At 37.5% G+C, this 9,850-nt stretch overlaps 1 long non-coding RNA gene across 1 annotated transcript; it reads left to right on the top strand.

Moving 5' to 3' along the window:
* Nucleotides 1–313: 313 nt before the first annotated feature.
* LOC129212013 (uncharacterized) lies at nt 314–3,082 on the top strand. The gene is made up of 3 exons (XR_008579046.1): nt 314–343; nt 1,440–1,526; nt 3,047–3,082. It is a non-coding gene; the product is annotated as an uncharacterized LOC129212013 (long non-coding RNA).
* Nucleotides 3,083–9,850: the final 6,768 nt, after the last annotated feature.

Here is a 9,850-nt window from a genome sequence, read left to right as displayed (position 1 = left end):
TCATCTTAATCAGTCTCAACGAGAGGATTCTTAGTGATGTTATCTTTCTAAGCAGTATATGCATTTTTTATTTTATTTTATGGGATTACAAAGTTACATATATATAATTCTTTTAGGGATACTTTAACAAAGTAAAATGCTTGATGCAGATTAAAATGGTTTTGTAATGAAAAATCCACCTTCATCATCATTTTGAATGCTAGATCTGTGGTATTCATTTAAAAGTTGTAGCTTCATTAAAACATTCACCCAATATTAATCTATGCTCTGCATCCCTCCCTCCCCTCCCTGCACCCCAGCCTGTCAACAAAAGGCAACTCGAGCTTAAGGAATCAATCTAGAGGTTAGTCCTACTGTATTCCTGTGACTAGGTATCAGTAATGTCCCTCACGTCCTTTCTTCTGCACTCTTCTATACTCTTCTCCTTATTGCTGTTGTCAAGGCATATAAGTTTTATTCTATATTTCGCATTATTCTCCATTTAAAATTCGATGAGCTGTATCTATATGTCACGAGTCATGAAGATGTTACTTCAGTCTGTCTGGCTTTCTCTCTCTCCCCCTTTCCCTGAGGTATACAGTTTTCTTAACTTACTCTGTAACAGAAATATTTTTGGGGTATAATTTGAAGCATCTCTTACTCATTCTGCTTAGTATTTTGGACATGTGAAGGGGAATAAAAAAACCCTGTGTTGTCAGTCTTCCTTTCTCTGCAAGATTGTCCCTGTTATTTTTGTACTGTACTTTATATCTATTTGTGATAGCTGAGTTTATATTTGGTAAGATTTCAACTGTGTTGTGTATTGTTGTGACTGTGTATTTTGTTGTGATGAGGTGAAGCTCCCACAACGAAATCTGCAGTATTCAACTTGTTATGATTTTATTACTAGGTTTTTGCAACAAGTAGAATATTGTCTCTATGTGGCTGGAATGTCTATTTTTAGCTTTAGTTGTTTGCAGTGTTGTTTTAGAGGATATTCTTGTGCACTTGGGAGAAAAACGGGTAAAATCACTTTCAGAGACAACAGTTGAGGTCCAGGCACTCCCCCACTGAAGCTGATTTGCAGTTGGTCAGAAAGGCAAGTGCTTTATGCATCTGTTCACTTACCCGTGTGGGAAGACTTGTGATAAAAACAATTTTACATCAAAGCTAATCACATGGCAAAGACATATAGCAATGTAAAAAATTATTAAATTATGTACTTTGAATCTATTTTGTCAGTATGGATTTGAATTGTGAAACTTGTATTAAATACGAATTGGTGCTCAGATGATTCTTTTTAAGGAAGCTATGCTTAAAATAGAAATGAGTGGGCTGGCATTTTTTACAGAATATGATTTCTTCCTCTCTCCCTCCTCCTTCCCACCCTGTTCAACAAAAGTAAACCCACGGGACAACCTACATTCAAGTTTCTTCTTTTTTTTTTATTAGATAAAAAGATGAAGCTGATCAAATACCTGTGGGAATGCCTAATAACTGTGCTATGACATTATTTTGCAAGACAACTTGTCAAACTTACAACCTAGGTAAGTTGCTATAGGTAAGCTGTCATATCTTCAACCAAGTAATACTGTGCCTCTGTCACCTCCACTGGGTGAAGACTCTTACACCTCAGCTGTGGCATATGGCAGAGCTCTGTTCAGCATAGTACGATTTTTAGTTTCCATAAAAATGTCAATTTTTATTTTCATTTAATCTGAAATATTTGACTTGATCCCTTTACACGATTAGAGTGAGTAATAAGGCCTGGCAGCCAGAAGCTGCTCAGTCCTGCATTACCTCCACCTGTGTTTTGAAAATTTCTTCAGAAGATGATTTCAAAAGATTCAGAGAATCACAGAATCACAGAATTCTGACAACCCTAATGACAGGGGTTGGAAGGGACCTCAGGAGATCATCTAGTCCAACCCCCCTGCTGAAGCAGGATCACCTAGAGCAGGTTGCTCAGGATCGCGTCCACGTGGGTTTTGAATCTCTCCAGAGAAGGAGACTCCACAACCTCTCTGGGCAGCCTGCTCCAGTGCTCGGTCACCCTCAGAATAAAAAAGTTTTTCCTCATATTGAGATGGAACTTCCTGTGTTCCAGTTTGTGCCCCTTGTCCTGTCTCTGGGCACCACTGAAAGGAGTCTGGCCCCATCCTCTTGGCACCCACCCTTTAGATATTTATAAGCATTGATAAGATCCCCTCTCAGTCTTCTCTTCTCCAGGCTAAACAGCCCCAGCTCTCTCAACTCTTCCTCATACGAGAGATGCTCCAGTCTCCTGATCATCTCTGTAGCCCTTCGCTGGACTCTCTCCATTAGTTCCCTGTCTGTCTTGAACTGGGGAGCCCGGAACTGGACACAGGGATAATTTCCTTTCCAAAGCTTTAATTTTTGTGGGGTTTTTCTTGCTTTTGATCTTGGCCTAAATGCTAGATTCCTTTCCCTCTCCCCTTCTATACCATGTCTTTTGCAACTATTCAGTTGACTACCTGAAAGTTAATCTTTTATTGCCTTAATCTGAGAACCCCATACACCTGGGCACTCCTGAAACTGTTCTTACCCTCCTGTCACTCCTTATCTAAGTAACAAGGAAGAACAGTTGTTACTTTCTTACTGAGGTGCTGCAAGGATGATATTTTACCACTTGTAAATTTCTTGGAGGGTAAAAAACCTGCACATTCTATCGATCCTTTCATTTTAAAGGTCCAAGACATTGGAGAATAGTGTGCCATAAATTAATATGTAACGTTGCCACTGGGAATTTTTCAGGAAGGAGTAAATATCCCCATGAGGAAGATGGTTCCTTTCAGAGTGTTAGTGGACTACAGGATGGTATTAAAATCACTTTTTGGGTTCAGATAACTGTCACAAATATTTCCATTTATGAGGAAGAAATGAGAAAGTATGTAAACATTAGCAGATGCCTTTTCTGTCAGGTCTGTTGTGGTGAGAAGATGTGCAAAAAGAACAGAGTAGATCCTTATTCTTGAATACACGTCTGCTATTCACTGTACGCTCAACGCTACACACAGTATTCATTTATGCGTTGCCTTCCCTTTAGGTGGGAAAGCATGCAGATCTAGCAACCCAGTGCTGCTCCTGGAAATCTTGGCGGTAAGGAAATATTTTATCTTTGCTTCTTAAATGCAGAAATTATGTATTTTCTAGTGTTTCAAAGTACATCAGAACAATAAAGAGTCAGAGTGTTTCCAGTGAATGAGGGAAATGCACTCCAAATGGTGAATGGTAGCAAAGATGCCTGGTCCACAGGCTGGCTGTGGCACAAGTATCATGACTCATTCTTTTTTTTAATTTTTTTTTTTTTAAAGCAAGCATTTTTTTTCTACAGTAGACAACTTGCTTGTTCAAACTGAAACCCAAAAGCATTTCACCATTTTTGGGCTACCATTGCACTTACACTGACTTCTAGGAAGGGAAGTCTGCCCTCCTGCTGCTGAATCGTTGAAGACCAGAGAAAGGGAATATTCAGTATAGCTTTTGTTGGCTCCCGATTTCTTTCTTTTGAAGTAAACAGCTGCTTTAATTGTATATCTGAAAATAAGTAAATGTAAGTAAATTTTTGGTATTTTTAATTTTGGAAGTTTGGTTAAATCATTGAAGCTAATTCTTTCAAGGTTTTGGTAAATATTAGCTGCATACTACAAATCATCCAGAAGTCCTTTTTCACCAGAATTTAAAATCTTCTTACAGAAACCTCAGGGCCCATAAGGCATCACTTTAGCAGCCCATTTTCAGCTTCCTCCTACTTTCTATATATTTGTAGCAACACCAAGCAAGTCTCATAACTGTTTTTTGCAATAATTTTCTATAATGTCTCCATTGTTGCGAAAGTGTGTGCAAATTTTCTAATCCCTTTATAGCGCAGGACTGCGAGAGGCAACAGAAACCAGGTAATGACTCCTTGGCAGCTGCTTCAGCCTTGGAAATTTAATCTCTGTTGCTGGTACCTTAGTCTTTCATATGGAGTCTAAATAAGAACCTAACTAGCTGTGTGTCTAAATGTAGTTGCAACCTACCTAAACTGCTGGGGTTTCCTGCATTGTAGTCCACAGCTATTGTAGCTAAATCATTTAAGGACTAACACACTGAAATATTCAAAAGTTGCCATATACTAAGTATTTTCTGCAGGAAATCCTATTAAATACCAAGCTGCTAGAAGACATCTCTTAAACTTAATGATGCAGTGTTGTTTCTTCCTCTCTCTACAATAACTTTTATGGGCTCTCAGTACTATAACAAGCTGTTGACTTTGCTGCATCACAGGGTGGTTTTTTTCTACATTAACCACATGACTTTTGAAGGTCCAAAGCTTGGGTGATGGAGAAAAGCCAAAAATGATCAGTCCGCATGTTATGCAGGGTCTAGGTATTGTAACTTTTAAACTTTGCAAGCTTGACTTTAATTTGGTTTAACATGCAAAATTATGAAATACAAATTTAGGAGGAAATTGAAGTTTTGGGGAAACCTGATCCCAGATATATATTTCTTTCTTGATGTTAGGCTGGCTTATAATTATATGGTGGTTCCCAACAGGAAAATAAGTGACAGGACTTTAACTTCACTTGGTGAATTAGATAAAAGAGCATGGCAATACCTCTGTTGTTTGTGATGTCTAGCTGCAGGAAAACTACTGGTGGCAATGGGTTGGTTTTGACCAGGTCAAGAACAAGTAATGGCTAGAACAGTCTAAAAATCCCTATGTTTTTTCAACTCAAAAAAGCCCTATAAAAATTCCTTTCTGGGGGAACAGAAAATTCTATATGCACCCAATTTCAGTTTTAAATTCAAACTTTCTTGGATCTTGTTATCTTTTTGTTGCCTGTGTGAATAATGGGTCTACTGTCAGAGACCATCCTCATGGTAGTACTCTAGACTGTGATTAGTTCCACTATGGACTTTCTTTGATAAATTATCTAACTTAATCTCTTTACCATGTAATATTTCCATATTTTTGAACATACTCTTTGCTGTTCCAGAGCCTTCAGCCACTCTAAGTGTTAGGTTTTTTCCATATAATAACAGTCTTAACATAATGATTTTCTGTTTCAGTGATTGCTATAAACAAGATCTGTGAAGACTAGCTTAAAAAAAACTCAGGTAGGAGTGCACTCCTACTAACAACCTATTAGCAGTATTGTCTTACCCAGCTATTGGCTTCTTTGTATTGTTTTTTTTGTTTGTTTGTTTTGGCTTTTTGCCTGTCATTTGTTTTGGGATGAAAGTACTTTTCTTTACCTCACCGAATTGGGTTAATGTTGATTTGTTAACATTCACATGATACTACAAGTATCAGACATTCTATTAATTCTAGGAATTATGATTTTTATCATGGCTCTCCAATTCTTAATTAGAGGATTTGGAACATGAATAAATAATTCCAACATATGCAAAGGCTTCTGTGATGGCAGCAGATTAAGCATTTTGCATTTAGCATGCAAACAACACGTGAATAGATTTCAGAGGAATGTTTTCATCTTTGACATTTGAGTTAACTAAATTACAGTTACTGCTCTATAGCACAGAGAGAAAAATTAATTTAGAAACTGAGTCCCTGCAACTCCAGGTGAGACAGTTTGTAATTCACCGATCCTCAAACAAGGAAAATGATCCCACTGTGGTAAGGGATTTAGCTGGTTATATGGAGCTGAGCATTTGTAATTGTTTGTCTTACAACTATTGTTGAGATTGGAATGCAGCTGAGTTAGTCTTGCTGCTATATTTAGTCATTTTGTTCAGCATTTGGGACATTAATTCAACATCTGTAGTGCTCTGCAGTGCACAGAAGCAGCTCAGGTAACTGACAGCTGTATAGTTACCTGCCAACAGGCTCTGAAGTTGTGGTGTGGGAAAGCATGCATTTTAATACAGCTAGGAATGTTAAACTCATCATTTCAGGACAGTTAGTTGATGAATGCGGTTACATCATTTACTTATATACACAAGTAAATAAGGAGCTACACACCCTTGATGGCATTTAAATATAAAATTATGTATTAGCTCATCCAACACACACTTGAATAACAATGGCCAGGCAAGGAGAAAATTAACATTAACTTCTTGCAACCTTCTTCTCATTACCTTAATCATGATTCTGCACCTTAAAATGCAGGAGTTGTATATGAGGCTTCTACTGGAACAAAAGAATTGCCTCAGGAAAATTATAGACCAATTGAGATATGTGCTTTTGCTTAAATATGCCACTTGGGATGTGGAGTAGCTGATGTTGCTTCAGTTTCCAGATAAGTTGGATGTAGTTAAATCCATGTATGAAGTGCTGTATTGGCTTTACCTCAAGATCACAATTACAGAAGACGCAGCAGATAATCTCCTGGTCTCCTGCAGACAAAAAGAAAGCTACTTTCTGTACTGCTCCTTCTTGATCATTCAGTAGCATCTGGGAATCTAATGCTCAGAGCAAAAGGCCACTGCTCAAGGGAAAGTGCATCATCCTCACTCTGTTTCCTGTGTTGTTGCATTTGCCTTTTTGTGAAGCCTTCCAATGCCTCCTTATGCAGACCTCGAACAAAGAGATGTGCTAAGTTGGAATTCTTGCAGAATATTAAAGAGCTTCCCATCATCGCCCTTGAGGATGTTGGTGTTGAACTATCAGATATAAAGGAGTGAGAAACAAATGTGCTAGTCATGGAGCTGTTGTTACTTTTCAGTAACCTTGTCTTTAAGACTTGAAAAGGGAGGGGCTGATCTCTGTCATGTAGAAGTGACTATAAATCATCAACTGTTATGGCCTACTTACTGGATAAGAGAAATGCACTCTGCCACCCAACTGAATCTATCAATCAACTTCCTGGTAAGTGTTGGATCGGTTGTCCATAAGCTGGATGAGATGCTGCTCTTCCAATCTGCAGGGTGTTGACATTTCCATTCTGAAGTGAGAAGATACTGAGATCCTCTACATTTTTCATGAGAACGAGTGGAAAAGCTACACTTTAAAATAGAAGAAAACCTGGGTAAGGAATTTACAATCGCTAACCAAGCAGAGATTTGAATCTGGATCCCTCTTCTCCCAGGTAATTGATCCAGTGACAAGCCCATTGGTTACTTTAGGTTGGGTTTTTTTCCCTCTCCATGTTTTAACCTGTCTGTTGACAGAGAAAGACTTTCTTACAAAAAAAAATTTAAATAAATTATCAGAATTAGCATGTGTCCGCAAAAAGTCTGTTTCTTATCAATTCTGTGATCAAAATCCCTCTTTCTTTATTAAATTCCCAAACTGTTTCACTTAGTTTTGCTTTACAAATACACACATAAGAAAAGTAGTTCCAGCTCAATTGTTGGCAAGACAAACGTTCCTGTCTTTTACTTGGAATACCAGACTGAGGTTTCTTCCTCCTTCTTCAACATGATGGCCATCTTTTCAATCAGTGGTGCTCCTATGTCATCCCTTTTATCACTTAATTCTGAATGAGAGAAGTAAGGTTGGAGAGTGGATGACCCAAAAGTAGAACTGCAGTGCAAAAAAGTGCTTGCTTTTGTCTCTTCCTTCTCCTATTCCTTCCTAAGCACACTGCAATTAGGACAGGAAAATGTCTGGTCCAGCTGTCATGGAAGCCTGATTTATAAGTACAGTTTTGAAAATGAATATGTTATGCTTTTTATAGCTACTGTCAACAACTATGAGGACAGAACAACTTGTGCAGCTGGCATGGGAGTCCAATGTCAAAGCTCAATTTAAGAAAACATTCTGATTTCTTGGGCAACTGTCAGACATAACAACTGAATTTGGCCTTGATTTAATCTTGCCTTTCCAAATTCACAGAGAAACAATTGTCTGGTTGGAACACAGGTGGAAAAAATAGATGGGGAAGAGTAAATTAAAGAGCAGCAGCACTGTGGGTTGTGTTCATGATACCGTCAGTGAGAGGCAGCATGCTCTGCTGTGGGGGTTTTCAGCTGATAGGTTGACATTCCTTCCCAAGCCAGTTCAGAAGATAGTTTGGTAGAAAATGGTTTTCTTGACCCTTGAGATTCTTGAGACTTCAAACACTTCTATTATTTCCTCTGAAACAGAATTATGAGACATTTCAGCTTAAGAGGGCAAAAGCAAACAAACTGAAAGAGTACAGATGCAAAAATACCCAAGTGACTGGGGCACTCAGTGAAGATGTGAAAATGCATTTTATCATCTGTAATAATCTCTTTTAAAATTTTAGCTAAAAGTATTGGATGATCTGTGTGGGAGAGAAGCAAGATGGAGTAGTAACTTTTTAAGTGTTGTGGTAACATTTTCATTAGAACAAATGTATTATCTATACCCTACAAAGTATTTGGTTAATGTGTCAGAACACATAAACAACCAGTACAGGATTATTATTAATATAGATACATACTTTTTCCATAGTAAATGTGAATGGGATGTAAAGTTTTCAAACGGGAGTTTCTGGCTGAAAAAGGTGAGAAATGGGATGGGATGCCAGCCTGAGGCTGGAAGCTGCATGGTGTGGTCAGAGCCCTTTGTCTGCTGGTAGCCTTACCTGCACATTTGCTAGATACATTGCGTGTATATTGTCAGCACAACTTTCAAATGAGTGTGAGGGTGACAACAGCCCTCAGCTTGAGGCACCACCTTTTTTTAGAATAATAAATACATTTCAATTTTTAAATGGGCCCAAGAGGTAGAGATAGATGATTTTATTAAATATAGCTTGTAACAGAAAGATTTTCATCTGCTAGCAGGCAAGCAAATTACTGTTGTAGATGATGTGTGAGGAGATTGACAATGTACCACTTTGGAGTGGGAAAGGCAGGAAAATAGACAAAATTACCATTACAGAAAAAACTTGTTATGTAGTCATGTCATACCTCCTCTCTGACCCATGGATTTTCAAAAAGAGAATCATTGCTTTTATCAAGGATTTTTCTGACCTACAGTTCATACTAGAAAGGCACCTCATTAGACTGTTAGCAGAATGTGCTCAAAGCATGGGAAAAATATTGCCCAAAGCACTTCACCTGCCTGCCCTCTCCTTTGAAGTATATCAGGAACTTAACTTCCATTTTAAAAGTAATTATCCTTTTATTTTAGCATCCTTAAATAATAGCTATCACCATACAAAAGACTTTCTATAAATTTCTCCCTCTTTATGCACTGGACATTTTTGTTGAAAATATTTTGCATAAGTAGATACTTAATATATCCTAAACCAAGACATATCCTAAGTACTCTGAATCCAGAAATAAAATAAAAATATAGGTAATACTTTCTTTGGATTTTTCCATGCTGATTTAAAACAGTATTTGCAGTGAAAATTCTTTTGTATTGCTGAAAGCTGGAAATGTCTAGCTTTTAGTGGGTATTTCCTTTAATTTCAGTCATTCCAGGTTATCCAACCACCTGAACACACGCAAACTTCAAAAGTCCTGATCCTGAAGTGGTCATACATAACCTTTATGCCCATGTGAGCAAACATGTGGAATCAAAGCCTGCATCTCAAGAATTTTCAATTATAAATACTAAATAGGTGAATGTTCTGAAACTTGGAAAATTGATTTTACATTTAATTAGATGTGAAACTGAATTTTTCACAAAAGGGAGATACTGGGAAAAAAAACCAAACAATTTTTATACACCAAAGTGTGTTTTAGACATAATAACCAATTGAGATAAAAATGCAAATGTCAACATTTCAAAGGAAATGCCTCAAACTAGTGAAAATGGAACTGTCAATGTGTGTTTTGACACTTTGTCATCAAAACAGATATGGTCCTACGAAATGTTTCTGTTGCGTTCTTTCAGCCCACTCAAGAAACCACCAAAATATATCTGGTTTAATTTAATAAATCCAGAAATATCCTTTTTTTCCTCTTATTTCTATAAGGAGTAATC

The sequence above is a fragment of the Grus americana genome, chromosome 12, assembly GCF_028858705.1.
Source record: "Grus americana isolate bGruAme1 chromosome 12, bGruAme1.mat, whole genome shotgun sequence".
NCBI lineage: Eukaryota > Metazoa > Chordata > Aves > Gruiformes > Gruidae > Grus > Grus americana.
The sequence above is the reverse complement of the archived record's forward strand: the minus strand, read 5'-3'. Positions and strand labels throughout refer to the sequence as shown.